The 18,858-nt window shown below is 50.2% G+C and overlaps 2 pseudogenes; both read left to right on the top strand.

Moving 5' to 3' along the window:
* The first annotated feature begins 3,340 nt into the window (after nt 1-3,340).
* LOC145534837 (splicing factor U2AF 65 kDa subunit pseudogene) lies at nt 3,341-11,143 on the top strand (annotated as a pseudogene).
* A 6,228-nt stretch (nt 11,144-17,371) lies between these two features.
* On the top strand, nt 17,372-18,727 carry LOC145534952 (splicing factor U2AF 65 kDa subunit pseudogene; annotated as a pseudogene).
* The last annotated feature ends 131 nt before the right edge of the window (nt 18,728-18,858 follow it).

The raw sequence follows: 18,858 nt of genomic DNA, 5'->3' as shown, positions 1-18,858 counted from the left end.
CTATGCGCCACCCCACACACGCACACACACCGCACCCACACTCCCCCGCCCGCCACACACACGATGTTGTCCTTGGCCTGGCTGTGTCTCTCTGCTTCTGTGTCTGCCTGCCCCCCACAACACCCGCACCCACAGGCTCACACGCCCACGTGGCACCCGCACACAGCACAGACACATCACCCCCCACACACTGCCACCCCATACACTGCCCCCCTACACACACGGTCCTATGTGCCACCCCACGCATGCACACACCCCGCCCGCTCACTCCCACCCCACACACACTATGTTGTCCTTGGCCTGACTGTGTCTCTCTGCCTCTGTCTCTGCCAGCCCCCCACACACACCCACAGGTGCACACACCCACGTGGCACCCGCACACAGCACAGACACACCACCACCCACACACTGCCCCCCTACACAGACAGTCCTATGTGCCACCCCACACACGCACACACCTGGCACGCCCACTCCTACCCCCCAACACACTATGTTGTCCTTGGCCTGGCTGTGTCTCTCTGCCTCTGTCTCTGCCCGCCCCACCCTCACACCCACGTGGCACCCGCACACAGCACAGACACCCCCCCCACACACACACTGCCCCACTACACAGACGGTCCTATGCGCCACCCCACACACGCACACACTCCGCACGCACACTCCCCCCACCCTCACCCCCAGCCTCTATGTCCTCGAACCAATAAGAAAATACACTTTAGGTTTTGCCACGGCTCCGACCGTTTCTTGGTTTTGTGAGGAGGGCTCGCCCCTCGCCCGCCACCGTGTCATGTGTCACGTCGAACCTGGAAAACAGAAACGATGCATGCTTCACTTCTCTCCTTGCTGGTGAAGCGAACCTATGGATGATCCATCGACACGTCCAAAGGAGCAGAATCAGGGAGGAAGGGCTGGGTGAAGGAATCCTGGATACCTATCATCCCACACCTGGTAGAGCCCCATTGATTTCTATTTCCACGTCTGAAAGACTGTTCGGTCGGTTCAGTTCAGATCAGTCGCTCACTCATGTCTAGCTCTTTGCGATTCCGTGGACTGCAGCACTCCAGGCTTCCCTGTCCATCCCCGACTCCTGGAGCTCACACCAACTCACGTCCCTTGAGTGGGTGATGCCATCCAACCATCTCATCCTCTGTCGTCCCCTTCTCCTCCCGCCTTCAATCTTTCCCAGCATTGGGGTCTTTTCCGATGAGTCAGTTCTTAGCATCAGGTGGCCAAAGGATTGGTGTTTCAGTGTCGGCATCGGTCCTTCTGATGAATATCCAGGACTGGTCACCTTTATTTAGGATGGACTGGTTGGATCTCCTCACTGTCCGAGGGACTCTCAAGAGTCTTCTCCAACACCCGAGTTCAAAAGCATCTTATTCGTTGGTGCTGAGCGTTCTTTAGAGTCCAACTCTCACATCCATACGTGACTCCCGGGAAAGCCAAAGCTTTGACGCCACAGGCCTCTGTTGGCAAAGTCGCGTCTCTGCTTTTGAAGATGCTGTCTAGGTGGATCGTGACTTTTCTTCCAAGGAGTGGGCATCTTTTCATTTCCTGGCCACAGTCACCATCTGCAGTGATTTTGGAGCCCCCAGAAAAGCAAGTCTGTCACTCTTTCTGTTGTTTTCCCATCTATCTGCCATGAAGGAATGGGACCGGGTGCCGTGACCTTAGTTTTCTGAAGGCTGAGTTTGAAGCCATCGGTTTTGCGCTCCTCTTTGACGTTGTCATCCAGAGGCTCGTTCGTTCTTCACTTTCTGATCGACCCGCATACAGATTTCTCAGGAGGCACGTCAGGGGGTCTGGTATTCCCATGTCTTGAAGAATGTTCCACAGTGTGTGGTGATCCACAGAGTCGAAGGTTTTGGCATCATCAATCAAGCCGAAGTTGATGCTTTTCCGGAACTGTCTTGCAGGGTCACAGAGCGAGTGTTGGATGTGACTTAGCGACAGCACGACAGCCACAACAAGTGGGATGGATAAACACAAAAGTTGGTTTCTTTTGGACTATGGAGCCCACCTCTGTTCTTGTGTGTGTGTGTGTGTCTAGAGAGAGAGAGGCCTTTGTGGTTCTAAGGCTAGCACTGAGGAGTTAAAGACTTTCTTTAACTAACATATTTTCCTTCATTTCAGTCGTGATGGTCAATGATTTGGATGAGGACATTGAATGTTTCAGGGTAGAAGATTTTCGAAGGCTGTGAAGGGACTTCCGTGCCTGGTGGTCCAGGGGTGATAAATCTACCTGCCGTTGAGGCCGGGGACAGGGTGTTTTCAATCGGCCTCTGATCTGGGAAGACTCCACTGGGCTCCAGGAAGGTTTGTTACAAACCTACGGAACGGAAAATGCCGGGCGTGAAGGCGACGGCAAACGGGATACTCGGGACAAAGAAGACTGACACTGATGTCTCGGTGTAGATGGGGTGCGGCCAGCACACTCATCTGGTGCAGAATGTTCCTAGGACCGTGGGGGAGCGCACACAGGAGGAGCAGGGGACCTAAGGGGACTTTCTGTCCTCTCTGCTCCTTTTGCCCCTGGAACCCTCATCTACTCAAAGAGAGGGTTCATCCTATGGAAAGACAAACCCACACTTTGAGTAAACCTCCTTTCGGGTTCACTTGGATTCGGAAAGTGTGACAGCCAGATTCACTCAACTCTCTGGATTTCTGTGCTTCCTGAGATCCCGGCCTACTCACTGGAAGAACACATGGAGCCGGATGAGCTCTTCCTCTGCACAGCGGCTCCAGTGTGCACACATTTCAATGGCTACGGCTTGTGGACATCACACTGAGAGCCTAACCGTGGTGTTTCAGACGCCTGTTTCCACAGTGGGTGAACAGGTCTAACTGCGGGAAGCCCTAAACTTGCCACTGCCTGTTCGATCTGCAGTGACTCTGTACAGAAAACACGTGCCCAGTCTCATGACCGATCCCCTTTTCGGGGCCAGCCTGGTGCGTGATCTGTTTTCCAGGCCAGAAGCACACACTGGCACTGGGGAGTTGTGTTCCTCCTCCTCCTCCTCCACTCTGCCCCCCTCCCCCCAACATGGACGCTCCCCACCCCCACCCCACCTGGCCCCAGCCTGTCCAGGTCTCCCCCACCCATGGAAAAGACCAGGAATAAAGAGTCCCAGAACAACGCAGCGGAGAAACAGTGGAAGTCCACTTGGATGCGGTTAGGAGACACATGAGCATACCCTAGGCCAACAGTGCTACCGTGTGGGGTGAGAGGCCAGTGGGAGGAGAGCTCAAGAGTTCAGAGGAGGAGGAGCGTGAGGGAAGGGAGGGATGGGAAGGAGGCGGCAGGGCGTGGGGAGGGACAGGCTGAAGCTGTCTCAGGGCGATGACGTGAGTGAAAACGTTCCCCTTCTGAAGGGTGCTCCGAAGAGAGACCTTGAAAGCACAAAGGGCTTCCTTTTGGAGGCTGATCTTCAGGTTGGGTGTGGGGATGGGGGAGGGAATCATTCAGACATAGGAAAGACACCAGGCCGAGAAGGCAAGACAGATGCTTTCCAAAAGTGAATCGGATGCTTTTCTGTCAGTGTTTTCCATAATCAGACTATCATGGAAATTCATCCATCCATCCACCCACCCACCCATCCATTCATCCATCCATCCACCCACCATCGTTTCGCTCCTTTTCTGTTCTCTACAGTTTTAACAGCGGCAAGTGAGTGAGAGAGTCTTTCAATGGCTTCATAGGATTTGTGAATGTCGTGAGACCTTGGTACTTTTCAGCCATGGATGAACGTGCTGGATTCTTTTTTCAGCTTCAGCTTTCAGGGTTATCCTGCACTGCCTAGCCAGGTGAGGCCTGTGTGTCACTGTGTGCTGTGGGACACGTGCTATCCACACCCTGATCTTGGACTGAACAAAACCACAGTTGGGGGGTGTGTTCGTGGGCTTCATTTCCTTTCCCTAGGGGGCTCACCTGACTGTCCTGTCCACTTTTTGGATCCTTCATCTCCCCCTCCCCCTCAAGGCAATCGGTCCTTTTCTTCCTCCTCCTCCTGCTCCTCCTTCTCACTCTAGTTTCTCTCCCTCCCCAGTCCACCCTTCTCAAATTGACTTCTAACTGACTGACAACGTTTTTTTTTCTTGCCTTCTTTCCTTCCTTCCTTCTTTCTGTCCTCCTCCCCCCCCCCCCGTTCATTTTCAGGAGTACAGACGATTTTTTTGGTGTCGTGCATGACACAGCGATCACCAGAATACGTCTAGTTAGTGACTGTCCATCACTACTTGGTGTCATGGCAAATGACATTCGGTGTCATGACGTGCCCATGACTCATGTATTTCATAAGTGGAAGGTTGCACCGCTTCATCTGTTGCCCTCACCAGTGGCACTCACTCATTCTCTCCCCCACCCTACCTCTGCCACCCATTCCCCCCTTCCCTCCTCTGGCCACCACCCATGTGTTCCTTGGTGGTATCTATGAGCCTGTGTCTGATTTGTTCTGTTTGTTTCCTTTGATACATTCTGCATGGAAGCCACTGATCAGAGATTTCTCACTTAGCATCATACCCTCTAAAGGTCTCTCCAAGTTCCTGCAGATGGTGAGATTTCATTCCTTCTGGTGGTTGAGTCCCATTCCTGTGTGTGTGTGTGTGAGTGTGTGTGTGGGTGTGGGTGTCTACGTGCATGTACGCATGTGCGCACATGAGCAGATACAGTCATAGGCATACAGACAGAGATTATCATTATGTTTGTACAGATGTCTACCTAGGTATAGGTGCAGATATCACACATACACACGTCCATATCTTCTCTGTTCCCTCCTCCGTGGGCACTCCATGGAGCTGCTGGTTTGGGTCGAATGAGGAATCTTTGGTGGAGTGTTCTGAGAGAATCACAGGACTCTTTTCCCTAGGGATGTGGTTTCTCTCTCTTTGAGGCACCAGGTGATGAGATCTGATATCTCTGAGTCTGCCAACGTTTTTCTCAGCTGCAGAAGAGCCAGCCCCCACCCCGCCCCCACCCCCAGCAGCCCCAGCCCAGCACAGCCCAGCCCAGCCCAGCCCAGCTCTGCCCTGCCATTGATTTATTGTCTACCTTATGCTTCTGTTAGTCTATCTGTTCTACCTTTATTTTGAATGAAGATGTCTGTTCGGGCCACCTCCTTCCCACTTCACTCATCGGGGGTTGTTTCTCTTTTGGAGGTTGAGTTGTCTGATGATCAGTTTTGGAGAGAAAGGCCCCTTTTACAATGTTTGCACTTGCCCCTGGCAACAACAAAGGAGGCCTGACTTCACAGAGGCAACAAAAGAGGTTCGGAGAAGTCCCCTTTCAGAACTCGAGAGGAGCCCCAAGCTTCCCTCTGCAAAGCGTTGAAAACCACGAGATTCGATCATCAACGTGAGATGAAGCCTGATTCCCTTGCAGTGACTTGAGAGAAACTCTGAGTTCCCTCTTTAAACTCGGATGGAAGCTTGACTCCCTTTTTGCTACTCCGGAGGTTCCACAAGATACCCGTCCCAACTCGAGAAGAACCCTGAATTTCCTGTCTCAACGCTTGATGAGGACCCATTCCTCTGCAGCGACTCCTGAGGAGTTCCAAAGCTGCCCTTTGCAGCTTGAAAGGAGGCATCGTATCTTCCCTGAGGTCACCGGGGAGCCTGCCTGAGGTACCCATCGCAAATGGAGAGCTTCCACCCCAACTCATGAACAACCACATGATTCCTCTCTCATCCCAAGATGAGGCCCTTTTACCTTGCAGGGCCTTGAGAGCAATCCCCGGGTTCCTCTCCACACTTGAAAGGAGGCTTGACTCCTTTCATGCAACTCCAGGTGATCCCAGAGATACCCGTCCGAACATGAGAAGAATGCCGAGCTTCCCACTACATGACGAGAGCATTCACGAGATTCCCGCTCAAGGCGGGATGAGGCCTTTGTCACCTGCAGCACCTTGAGAGCAATCCTGAGTTCCCCCTAGCACTTCAAAGAAGGCATGACTCCCTTTAGGCACCTCTACAGGTTCCCCGAGATACCCGCCCCAACTCGAGAGGAACCCTGAGTTTCCTGCCTCAATGCTTCATGAGGACCCATTCCGCTGCAGCGGCTTCTGGGGAATCCTGAAGGTGCCCCTCCCAGCTCGAAAAGAGGCATCCCGACTTCCCTGAGGTCACAGGGGAGACTGGCTGAGGTACCCGTTGCAACTCGAGAGCTTCTGCCACAACTTGAGGAAAACCACGTGATTCCATGCTCATCGCGAGATAAGGCCCTTTTCCCTTGAAAGTCTTTGAGAGAAATTCCCAGGTGCCTCTCCCAACTTCAAAAGAGGCTTGACCACTTTCATTGAACTCCAAGTGTTCCCCAAGATACCCGTGCCAACCTGAGAAGAACCCCGACCTTCCTGCCACAATGCAAGAGCATTCACGAGATTCCCCCTCAAGGCGAGATGTGTCCCTTTTCACTGGCAATGCCTCGAGAGCAATCCTGAGTTCCCTCTGGCACTTGAAAGAAGGCTTCACTTCCTTTAGACAGCTCCAGAGGTTCCCCCTGATACCCGTCCCAACTCTAGTGGAACTCGAGTCCAAACGCAATTCGAGAGGAGCTCCGTTTTCCCCAAGCCCCACCCCCCTCATCTTGAGATGAGGGCTGAGTCCACTGCTTCCACTCCACAGGAATTCCGACTTTCCCTCGCACCTCCAGAGGAGGCCTGTCTCATCTATTGAAACTCGAGAGGAAACACGCAGTTTCTGCCACAAGACGAAAGGTCATCGAGTAACCCCCTCAACTACACATAGGGCCTAATTCCCTTGCAGCGACTCGAGAGGAACCTGAGCTGCCCCTGACAACTACAAAGGAGGCCTGACTTCACAGAGGAAATATGAGAGGTCCTCTGAGGTCTCCCGTCACAACTCGAGAGGAGCCCCAAGCTTCCCACTGCAACTCGTGAAAAACCACGAGATTCGATCCTCAAGGCTAGATTAAGCCCGATTCCCTTGCAGTGACTTGAGAGCAACGCTGAGTTCCCTCTCGAAACTAGATAGAAGCTTGACTCCCTTTGTGCCACTCCACAGGTTCCCCAATATACCCATCCCAACTCAAGAGGAACCCTGAGTTTCCTGCCTCAATGCTTGAGGAGGACCCATTCTGATTCAGTGACTCCTGAGGAATCCCGAAAATGCCCCTCGCAGCTCGAAAGGAGGCATCCCAACTTCCCGAGGTCAAACAGGGGAGCCTGGCTGAGGTACCCATCGCTACTCGAGAGCTTCCACCGCAACTTGAAAAAAACAATCACGTGATTCCACGCTCATAGCGAGATGAGGCCCTTTTCCCTTTCAGGGCTTTGAGAGCAATCCCCGAGTGACTCTTCAAACTTGAAAGGAGGCTTGACTCCTTTCACGCAACTCCAGGTGTTCCCCGAGATACCCGCCCCAACCTGAGAAGAACCCTGAGCTTCCTGCCACAATGCGAGAGCACACACGAGATTCCCCATCAAGGCGAGATGGGACCCTTTCACCTGCAGCCCCTCGAGAGCAATCCTGAGTTCCCTCTGGCACACGAAAGGAGGCTTGACTCCCTTTAGGCAGCTCCAGAGGTTCCCCGAGATACCCGCACCAACACAAGAGGAACCCTGAGTTTCCTGCCTCAACGCTTGATGAGAACCCACTCCGCTGCAGTGACTCCTGAGGAGTCATGAAGGTGCCCCTCGCAGCTTGAAAGGAGGCATCCTGACTTCGCTGAGGTCACAGGGGAGCTTGGCTTAGGTATCCGTCGCAACTTGAAAGCTCCCCTCGCAACTCGAGAAAAAACATGTGATTCTAGGCTCATCCCGAGATGAGGCCCTTTTCCCTTGCAGGGCCTTGAGAGCAATCCCCGGGTACCTCTGCCAACTTGAAAGGAGGCTTGACTCCTTTCATGCAACTCTAGTTGTTCCCCAAGATATCTGTCCCAAACTGAGAAGAACCGCGAGCTTCCTGCTGCAATGCCAGAGCATCCATGAGATTCCCCCTCAAGCGAGATGGGGCCCTTTTCACCTGCAGCTCCTCGAGAGCAATATTGAGTTCACTCTGGCACTTGAAATGAAGCTTGACTCCCTTTATGCAGCTCCAGAGGTTCCCCGAGATACCCGTCCCAACTCGAGTGGAACCTCAAGTCTCCAGACTCAATTCGAGAGGAGCTCCATTTTCCCCAAGCCCCACCCCCCTCATCTTGAGATTAGGGCCGAGTCCCCTGCTTCCACTCCACAGGAATGCCTACTTTCCCTCGCACCTCAAGAGGAGGCCTGTCTCATTTATTGAAACTCGAGAGAGATGGCACAGTTTCTGCTAGAAGACGAAAGGTCATCGAATGCCCCCCTCAACTGCACATAGGGCCTAATTCCCTTGCAGTGATTAGAGAGGAACCCGAGCTGCCACTGGCAACTCCAAAGGAGGCCTGACTTCCCAGAGGAGACAAGAGACGTTCCCTGAGGTCCCCCGTCAAAACTCCAGAGGAGCCCCAAGCTTCCCGCTGCAACTCGTGAAAAACCACAAGATTCGATCCTCAAAGCGAGATGAAGCCCGATTTCCTTACAGTGACTTGAGAGAAACGCTGAGTTCCCTCTTGAAACTCGGATGTAAGCTTGACTCCCTTTGTGCCATTCCAGAGGTGCTCCGAGATACCCGTCCCCTATCGAGGGGAACACCAAGTGTCCTGCCTCAACGCTTGACGAGGACCCAGGGCGCTGCAGCGACTCCTGAGGAATCCCGAGGCTGCCCCTGCCCCTCGCCGCTAGAAAGGAGGCACCCCGACCCTGCTTGGGCAACAGGGGAGACTGCCTGGGGTACCCACCGCAACTTGACAGCCCTCTGCCCTAACTCGAGAAAACCCACGTGATTCCATGCCCATCGCGAGATGAGGCCTTTTTCCTTGAAGGCCGTTGAGAGCAATCCCCAGGTCCTTCTCCCGGCTTGAAGGGGGGCTTTACTCCTTTTGTGCGAACCCAGGTGACCCCGAGATACCCATCCCAACCTGAGAAGAACGCTGAGCTTTGCACCACAATGCGAGAGCATCCATGGGATCTCCCCTCAATGCGAGACGGGGCCCTTTGCAACTGCAGTGCCTCGAGAGCAATCTTGAGTTCCCTCTGGCACTTTATAGGAGGCTTGACTCCCGTTAGGAGGCCCCAGAGGTTCCCTGAGACCCTCTTGTCCCCACTCGAGTGGAACCCCGAGTCTCCAAGCGCAGTTCGAGAGGCGCCCCGCTTCCCCCCTCATCTCATGAGGGGGGCTGACTTCCCTGCTTCCACTCTTTGGGAATCCCTACTTTCCCTTGCACCTCAAGAGGAGGCTTGTCTCCTGTACTAGGACTTGAGGGGAGACGTGCCAGTTCCGGCCCCAAGATGAAAGGTCACTGCATATCCCCTCAACGGCACATGGGGCCCAATTCTCTTGCAGTGACTCGAGGGGAGCCCCAGCTGCGCCCTGGCAACGCCAAAGGAGGCCAGGACTTCCCAGAGGCCACAAGAGAGGTTCCCTGAGCCTACCCCTGTCGGAAATCGAGAGGCACCCCCAGCTTCCTGCTGAAACTCATGGAAAAGCATGAGCTTCGACCCTCCATGTGAAATGAAGCCCGATTTCCATTTGCACTGACTTGAGAGAAACGCGGAGTCCCCTCGACTCCCTTTATGCCACTCCAGAGGTGTCCCGAGATACCCATACCCCCTCGAGGAGAACCCTGAGTGTCCTGCCTCAACGCTTGACGAGGACCCAGGGTGTTGCAGCGACTCCTGAGGAATCCCGAGGCTGCCCCTAACCCCTCGCCGCTCGAAAACAGGCACCCCGAAACGGTTTGGGTAACAGGGGAGACTGACTGGGGTACCCGTCGCAACTCGAGAGCCCACTGCCGCAACTCAAGAAAATCCATGTGATTCCATGCCCATCGCGAGATGAGGCCCTTTTCCCTTGCAGGGCCTTGAGAGCAATCTCCCAGCCCCTCTCCCGGCTTGAAAGGGTCTTGACTCCTTTCTGTGACCCCAGGTGTCCCCTGAGTAACCCCTGTCAACCTGACAAGAACCCTGAGCTTCCCACCACAACACGGAAGCGTCCATGAGATTCCCCCTCAATGCGAGACGGGGCCCTTTGCACCGGCAGTGCCTCGAGAGCAATCCTGAGTTCCCTCTGGCACTTGAAAGGAGGCTTGACTCCCTTTAGGTGCCCCCTGAGGTTCCCCGAGATACCCTTGTCCCTGCTCGAGTGGAACCCTGAGGCTCCAGACGCAATTAAAGAGGGGCCCAGATTTCCAACCTTATCTCGAGAGGCAGGCTGACTCCCCTTCCTCCATTCGACAGGAATCCCTACTTTCCCTTGCTCCTCAAGAGGAGGCCTGTCTCCTCTACTGAGACTCAAGAGAGGACTCGCAAGTACCGGCCCCAAGACGAAAGGTCACCAACTACCCCTCAACTGTACATGGGGCCCAATTCCCTTGCAATGACTCAAGAGGAACCCCAGCTGCCCCTTGGCAACGCCAAAGGAGGCGTGGACTTCCCAGAGGCAACAAGAGAGGCTCCCTGAGGAGCCTTTTTTTCCCTGAACCCCCCCGTCGGAACTGGAGAGGCCCCCCTAGCTTCCCAAAAGAGCTGATGATGTCATTTGGGCCGCTCAAAGCCTTCAACCTGGTAAAGTACAGCGCCACCAGGCTCTCCAAGGGCTACGCCTTCTGTGAGTATGTGGACATCAACCTCATGGACCAGGTCATTTCGGGGCTGAATGGGATGCAGCCGGGAGATAAGAAGCTACTGGTCCAGAGGGTGAGTGTGGACGCCAAGAATGCCACGCTGAGCACCATCAACCAGACCCCCATGACCTTGCAAGTGCCCGGCCTGATGAGCTCACAGGTGCAGATGGGGGGCACCCGACGGAGGTGCTGTGCCTGATGAACATGGTGCTGCCCGAGGAGCTGCTGGACAACGAGGAGTACGAGGAGATCGTGGAGGACGTGAACGACGAATCTGGGAAGTACTCGCTGGTCAAGTCCATCGAGATCCTGGGGCCCGTGGATGGCGTGGAGGTGCCTGGCTGCGGGAAGATCTTCGTGGAGTTCACCTCTGTGTTTGACTGCCAGAAAGCCATGCAGGCCCTGACGGGTAGCAAGTTCGCCAACAGAGTGGTCGTCACAAAATACTGGGACCCCGACTCTTACTACCACCAGGACTTCTGGTAGAGGCGGCCGGGGAGGGCAGGGGCGGAGCTGGCTGGGGGCTTCTCGCCCCCCGCTCCCCCCATTTTCCCCCTCTGAAGACGATGGGCAGAGGAGTGAGAGCCTAATGACAGCCGGCAGCAACTGGAATGGCAGCAATTAAGGGTAAGGGTGAGGGTGAAGGTGGGGGTAGGGTGGGGGTGGGGTGGGGTGGGGGCTGGGCGGGGACTGGGGAAGTGCGCACACAGACCCACACAGACACATGCACCCACAGACACAGAGGCAAGTGCCGGGAGCCCCTCTCTGAAGCAGTCTTCTGCCGGATACCCTCTTGCTGTTACCCTTCCCCACCATAGAAACATAGCCTGTTTATATTTTATGGCCAAACTGTTTTGAATTTTGTTGTCTGGCCTGGGACCCTGCCCCTTCTCTCTCAGGACCACTGCTCCCGTCCTCCTGGTCTCTGGTCCTCGCCCCGGTGTCCTCCTGGTTTCTTATTTAGTTGATTCTCTCTAGTCTCCCATAACTGCCCCTCACCCCATGGCCCCTGTCCCTGTCCTCCTCTCTGTGACAGTTTCATATTTGCTAAGAGGAATTTGGTCATTAAACATTTTGTTGTATTAAAAAAAAAAGAAAGAAAGGGAAAAAAAGGGTTTTGGAGGGAAAAGGATCATAAGGAGATAAGAGCATTTATGACAGTGTGTGCGGATTTACAAAGTGTATGCAAGATAACACCAGGAAACAACTCCAAAATAAATACTTCATTCCCAATAGCAAAAAAAGAAAAATACTTAGAAATAAATTTAACAATATAAAGTTCAAAACGTATTTGAAAATTACAAAACATTTTTGAAAAACAAACCTGAATGAGAAAGTCGCTCAGCTATGTCAGACTATTTTGTGACCCCATGGACAACTGAGTCCATGAAATTCTCCAAGCCAGAATTCTGGAGTGGGTAGCCTGTCCCTTCTCCAGGGGATCTTCCCAACCCAGGGATTGAACCCATGTCTCCCGAATTGCAGGCAGATTCTTTATCAGCTGAAGATCTAAATAAATGGATCCACAGCCATGGATTGGAAATCTTGATGTTGTTAAGATGGGAATACACCCCAAACTAATCTACAGATTCAACACAGTCTCTATCAAAATCCCAGATGACTACTTTAGACACTGCTGCTGCTGCTGTTAAGTCACTTCAGTCGTGTCTGACTCTGTGCGACCCCATAGTCAGCAGCCCACCAGACTCCCCAGTCCCTGGGGTTCTCCAGGCAAGAACACGGGAGTGGGTTTCCATTGCCTTCTCCAATGCATGAAAGAGTAAAGTGAAAGGGAAGTCGCTCAGTCAAGTCTGACTCGTAGCTACCCCATGGACTGCAGCCCACCAAAAAATGCAGTAGAGGTGGCTCTGGGCACTGCTAGACCTTTGTCTTAAAAATCATCTTTCTTTTCCCATAGAAAAAGATGCTGCTCCCTATGTGTGGCCCAGGAATGATGTACACACCAGGGGAAAAAGAGGACAGCACTTACCTACAACAATGCTCCATTCTATGGAATATTGATCGACTGCATTTGGCTGGAGACACTTAAGTAAAGCAATATTGCTTTTAAGTGTTTGAAGACAGATACAGGCTTTAAATTGGTCTCCGTTTCTTCTTAGAATGTTGATATGTAGATAAGCATAACTAAACTTGTTAACTTAAGAGTTTATTTTTCTATGGATACTATTAAATGTCTCAAACTGAAATTTTAGCAGCCTGGAATTCACACTTTTGAGGGGAAGGATTCATTTTGTATACTACAGAAAACCCAGCATTGCCTAATGATAATGTGTTAACTTCCTAATCTGGAAACTGCAGTGAGAGTTAACATTTCTTCAGGTAATAAAAACACAGTGGCAGGCTAAAGGCAAAAGTTTAGTAATAGCTAGTGACTAACCTCAGCAAGTTCATAAACTATGGCCCTGGATCTTAACCCTTCACTGCATGTAAAGAACATATCAGTGAGGTACAAAGACAGGCAATATTGGTTTGTCTATGAACAGAGAGAACCAGAATAAAAACCCAGTTAAATGAAACAATTAAAGCCCAAGCCACCAAGAATAACATAAAGGATGTGTATGAGATTTCTGTTGGAGCAGGGGAAGTTATGATCTATGCAGAGGGACCCATGGCCAGTCAGTTCAGAATTTCTGTAATCAGAAATTAAGACCTGGACTGGCGGGACCAGACTTTTAAAGAAGAGTAGCACTGGACTCTAATATACAAAACAGAAAGTACACAAAAAGGGCAAAGTAAGAGTTGAAAAAGTAATAAGAGCACAGTGTTTATAAACTTTAATACAGAAAATCTATTTGATATTTATTAAACTCAGTTTCTCCAGCTATGGTTTGTCATTATACAAAGCATCTTAATGACACAGTAGAGTTAAAAAGATCTTTACAAATTGAAATGTGATACCCTTGTCTCCAAATATTTTAATTGCCATAAATTCGTTTGAAAATACACATTAAATGCATGTTTGACACTCTAAACTTTCTATAATCTCAATACCACAAAATACATATAATATACTCTACAGATGTGGAAAAATCTAGTTAGTATATAATACTTGGCTCACCATTAACAGCTTTATTATGTGAAATGCACACACTGACTTAGAAATCCTGGCTTTCGAGCCCCAAAGTACCTCTGAAATTTTAATGTATTGCAACAAAGATAAATCACAATATATAATTGAAGTCTTGGTTGAAAATGTCAGATGTCTAAATATTTTGGATAAAAGAAATGTAAAACAAAGATGTGGATCATGTATAAGACAAAGGCATCCTATCAGACACTAACAGTACCTTTCTGCAGAATCAACAAGGCTTTTAATTTATCACTAGCATTACCTCCCGTCCAAAACCCTTCCCAAATGTGAAACCATTTTTCATCAAATAATTTTAATTAAAAAAAAGGTTTTCAATAAATATATAAGCATTTATGTCCTCTGTATACAACATTTCTTAAAACCATTCAAAACGGAGACTAGATAGAAATTTTCATAACTGCTTAACAACCCCACATCTGATCCTCAAAGGTGACGCCTTTTCAGGCACTGCCACCTGGGCCAGCTTTGTTGGTGAGCCCTGCCCATTCCCACCCTACCTCGACCCCAGTACTGTAGAATGCTCATGTCACTGATCTGCCAGATGTGTGCATGAAGTTGTAAAATGGGGACACTTCTTGAACAGCAACAAAAAACTCAAAAGTATGCATAATTATGGTATTGATCTGAAAGGCAGCATTTCCAAATGGATGTTCTCTAGAGAGGAACATAGCAGGTAGAAAATTCCAGTGATAAAAAGCTGAAAAGAAACCCCAAGTGGGAGCAGTAAGAGGTCAAAACAGAGTACTACTAATTTCTGGGTGGGAGCTTTTCCCCCGTGCTCTAAATTAGAGCACCTTTTGACTGTTTCTTTTTAAGAATGGTAATTTATGCTTAGCTGAGGAATAGCGGCAAGGAGAGGTCAAAGCTGACATTCCCCAAAGTCACCTTCATTATATAACGATTACTTGGGTTACTATTTCAGGTTGCTTAAAGACTGGTTTAGATTTAACTCTAATGCCTTATTCTGTAACCAAATGCCATTAAAAAGAAAAAAAAAAAGAAGATATTCTTTCCATTCGCTTTTCGGGAAACTGTAAGTTCTTTTTAATTAACCATATGGTTCAAGAGAACAGAATCTGCATTTGCTTTACCAACTATTAATAACTTCCTTCCTATCAGTTGTCAGCTTAGTTATAGGGTCTAGGGGTCAAAAATGAATTTATCTATTACTGAATATGTGAAAGAAATTCTCACAAAGATGAACAATTTGGCCTCTTGTCACTATATATTCTAAGACATTCAATACTTATCTCTTCTATTTATATTACTGAATAGCAACTTTATATGTGCAATATTATTTATTATTGGAAAAGATTCTGCCTCTGCAACACATAGATACATGAAATTGAAATGAAATCTGTGTTTCACATAATTACGGAATATGAGTTATAGGAATCTAGATGGATTTGAAATGGTTTGCTTTGAAATTTACCTAGGATTAAAAAACAATCTTCACAATCTGTCTAAAACTTCTTCCCAGTAGATGTTCTTGGGACCCAGAGGCAAACTTCTATAACTCAAAATACATAATGAGGCCCTATTGTTCAATTAGCAACTGGAAAATTAAAATCCTTCCCAACCTGTATGAGCCCTATAATACTATGGAAGGGCTCAAATATATTTTAAAAGTTAATTTACTACAAATGATAGTAATTAAGCTTTAACAATCTAAAAGGAATACACATCGCACCTTTGAACATTAGTATTCAAGGTGTCAACAAGAAAGTGTCTTAGATCAATAAATAATGTGGAAATAGTTGCGCTAAGCTAAAATACTAAACACACACATTTCTGACAAACTAATTTCATGTTTTCATACACACATACATATACATAAAGTGTGTATGCGTATATAATTTTTAACTCCAAAGTTCCATACCCTCACAAGTAGAAGAGTGCAGAGTGTGCCTCTCCTCTACACAACTAGGCATCACTGACTGGAGCAACTACAGACTGTTCTGAAACTCCAGAGTGCTGCTGGTCTCCAGAGCCAGAATGTTCATTTACAACAGATGTGTTTTGCAGGCTCTTGCTTCACAACACAAGCTTATTCAATAAGGTAAATTCTCAAAGTCATTGTCATTAAATACAAAAATGATGCTGTCTGATCTAGCTGATTAGACCTTTCTTTAATGAAAAGAAACAAGCAACAATTAAAAAACAACAAACAACAGCAAACCTAATAAAGCCACAAGTGTGTCGTTCAAAGTGCAACCCAGACACCTGTGCATCCATTAGTGGGAGAGCCCCTCAGACCCCAGGCATGTGTGGGCATCTGCACACATTACTCTAGACAGCTTTTACATTGGAGAATTAAACTAGTGATGGCCAACCTTCTCTACTCTTCAGCAACTACAGCTGTTTATCTGAAGTATCCATTGCTTATAAAATTGATTAACTACTTTCCCAGAAAAAGATGTCACTGAGGCAAGAAATGGGCTGAATGCTTTCCAGTCAGGCTGGGCCTAGGCTGGACTGTGGAAACTTGAATCTCCTGGAGGGGAGTGTTAACCACAGCCCAGCCTAGGCTGGGCAATATACCACGTGACAACTTCCTCCACTGTAATCTGTTCGCTGGCTTCCAGTGGTGTGACTGCTGCCTCCTGGCATACAAGTGCCATCTTAAGAGCAGTCAACAGAATAATTTTTAAAATAGTTGCTATTTTTAGAATTAACTATATTAAATACAAGTCTTAGGCTAAGTAAGTTTTATCCACTTGTCAAAATCAGTTATAACTATTCAGAGAAGATTGAAGACACCTATTGAGGAAGGAGGAATGGTCGCCTGTAACGGAGTCCAAAGTATGTGCTGGAAGAGATTCAGACAGACAGAACTCCTGAGGGGGTGGACACAGAGGAGAGGGAGTGGTGTTTCCACCGACTTTTACACTGAAAATTCAATTGTTTAGAAAAGGAGTTTGATCCATTGCTCATTACAACTTAGTGGGAAAAACCCTCCACAATTAAAACCTTGAAAAACTAATTTCCCAAGAATTAAAACAGTTCTAGAGATCGAATATTTTAGCACAGCCCCATAAAAATGCAGGAAATTCTGCTTTAATAAATTATCAGTAAGACCTGGGAAACGAATGTTCCTGCTATCTTTCAGGACTCACAAGACACTGGAACACACTGGAACTCAGAAGTGCCACAGTGGCTGCTGCTGCTGAAAGTTTAAGAGCTCAAAGTCTCCTTTTTCCATTTCCAAGATGTCACAAGAAATTAATGAATCAGACTCACAGAAATTAGAGTAGAAAAGGACAAACATTGACTTTGATTAACTGTGGCAAGTTTCCTATTGAATAACCACCATGGATCATAGAGAAGCTGTCTTCTTAAGGAAAACAGTTCCCAAAAACACACTAAGATAAAATTAGCAAGATATTAGAGGCAATTCTCTCCAAAGGAAAATTGTTAAATTCAAGATAAATTGAGGACCTGAATCGGTAATACGTGGCCACCTCAGCGTGTCAGGCTTTGACGAGTTCGAGCGGCAGCTCAACGAGAATAAGCAAGAGTGTGACAAGGAGAATCGGCACCGCAAGCACAGCCACAGCCGCTCACGGAGGCGCGACCACAGCAACCGGGACCAGCGTAGCACCTACTGGGACAGGCGGTGCCACAGCAAAGCTTTGACCATAGGCGCTAAAGAGGAGCACGGTGGATTGATTCGCTCCCCCCGCCACGGGAAGAAGAAGAAGGTCCGCAAATACTGGGACGTGCTGCCGCCGGGCTTTGAGCACATCACCCCCATGCAGTACAAGGCCATGCAAGCTGCGGGGCAGATTCCAGCCACTGCCCTCCTCCCCACCATGACCCCCGACGGTCTGGCTGTGACCCCGACGCCGGTGCCCATGGTCAGGAGCCAGCTGACCAGACAGGCCCGGTGCCTCTACATGGGCAACATCCCCTTCGGCATCACTGAGGAGGCCATGATGGATTTCTTTAACGCTCAGATGAGCCTGGGGGGGCTGACGCAGGCCCCTGGCCACCCCGTCTTGGCCCTGCAGATTAACCAGGACAAGAACTTTGCCTTCTTAGAGTTCCACTCGGTGGACGAGACCACCCAGGCCATGGCCTTCGACGGCATCATCTTCCAGGGCCAGTCACTGAAGATCCGCAGGCCTCATGACTACCAGCTCCTGCCGGGCATGTCGGAGAGCTCCTCGGTCTACGTGCCTGGAGTCGTGTCCACCATGGTCCCGGACTCTGTGCACAAGCTGTTCATCGGGGGCTTGCCCAACTACCTGAACAATGACCAGGTGAAAGAGCTGCTGACGTCGTTCGGGCCGCTCAAGGCCTTCAACCTGGTCAAGGACAGTGCCACCCGGCTCTCCAAGAGCTATGCCTTCTGTGAGTACGTGGACATCAACGTCACGGACCAGGCCATCGCGGGGCTGAACGGGATGCAGCTGGGAGATAAAAAGCTGTTGGTCCAGAGGGCGAGTGTGGGCGCCAAGAATGCCACGCTGAGCACCATCAACCAGACCCCCGTGACCTTGCAAGTGCCCGGCCTGATGAGCTCGCAGGTGCAGATGGGCGGGCACCCGACGGAGGTGCTGTGCCTGATGAACATGGTGCTGCCCGAGGAGCTGCTGGATGACGAGGAGTACGAGGAGATCGTGAAGGACGTGCACAACGAATGTGGCAAGTACGGGCTGGTCAAGTCCATCTAGATCCTGCGGCCCATGGACGGCGTGGAGGTGCCCGGCTGTGGGAAGATCCTCGTGGAGTTCACCTCTGTGTTTGACTGCCAGAAAGCCATGCAGGGCCTGACGGGTAGCAAGTTCGCCAACAGAGTGGTCATCACAAAATACTGGGACCCCGACTCTTACCACCGCTGGGACTTCTGGTAGAGGCGGCCGGGGAGGGCAGGGGCGGAGCTGGCTGGGGGTTTCTCCCCCTCCTGCTCCCCCCATTTTCCCCCTCTGAAGACGATGGGCAGAGGAGTGAGAGCCAAATGACAGCCAGCAGCTCCTGGAATGGCAGCAACTAAGGGTGGGGTGGGGTGGGGTGGGGTGGGGTGGGGTGGGGTGGGGTGGGACGGGGCGGGGACTGGGGAAGTGTGCACACAGACCCACACAGACAC

This window comes from Giraffa tippelskirchi, chromosome 14 (assembly GCF_054371585.1).
Source record: "Giraffa tippelskirchi isolate mGirTip1 chromosome 14, T2T-mGirTip1v1.2.pri, whole genome shotgun sequence".
Taxonomy (NCBI): domain Eukaryota; kingdom Metazoa; phylum Chordata; class Mammalia; order Artiodactyla; family Giraffidae; genus Giraffa; species Giraffa tippelskirchi.
Note: the sequence above shows the minus strand (reverse complement) of the source record. Positions and strands in the feature narration are given on the sequence as shown.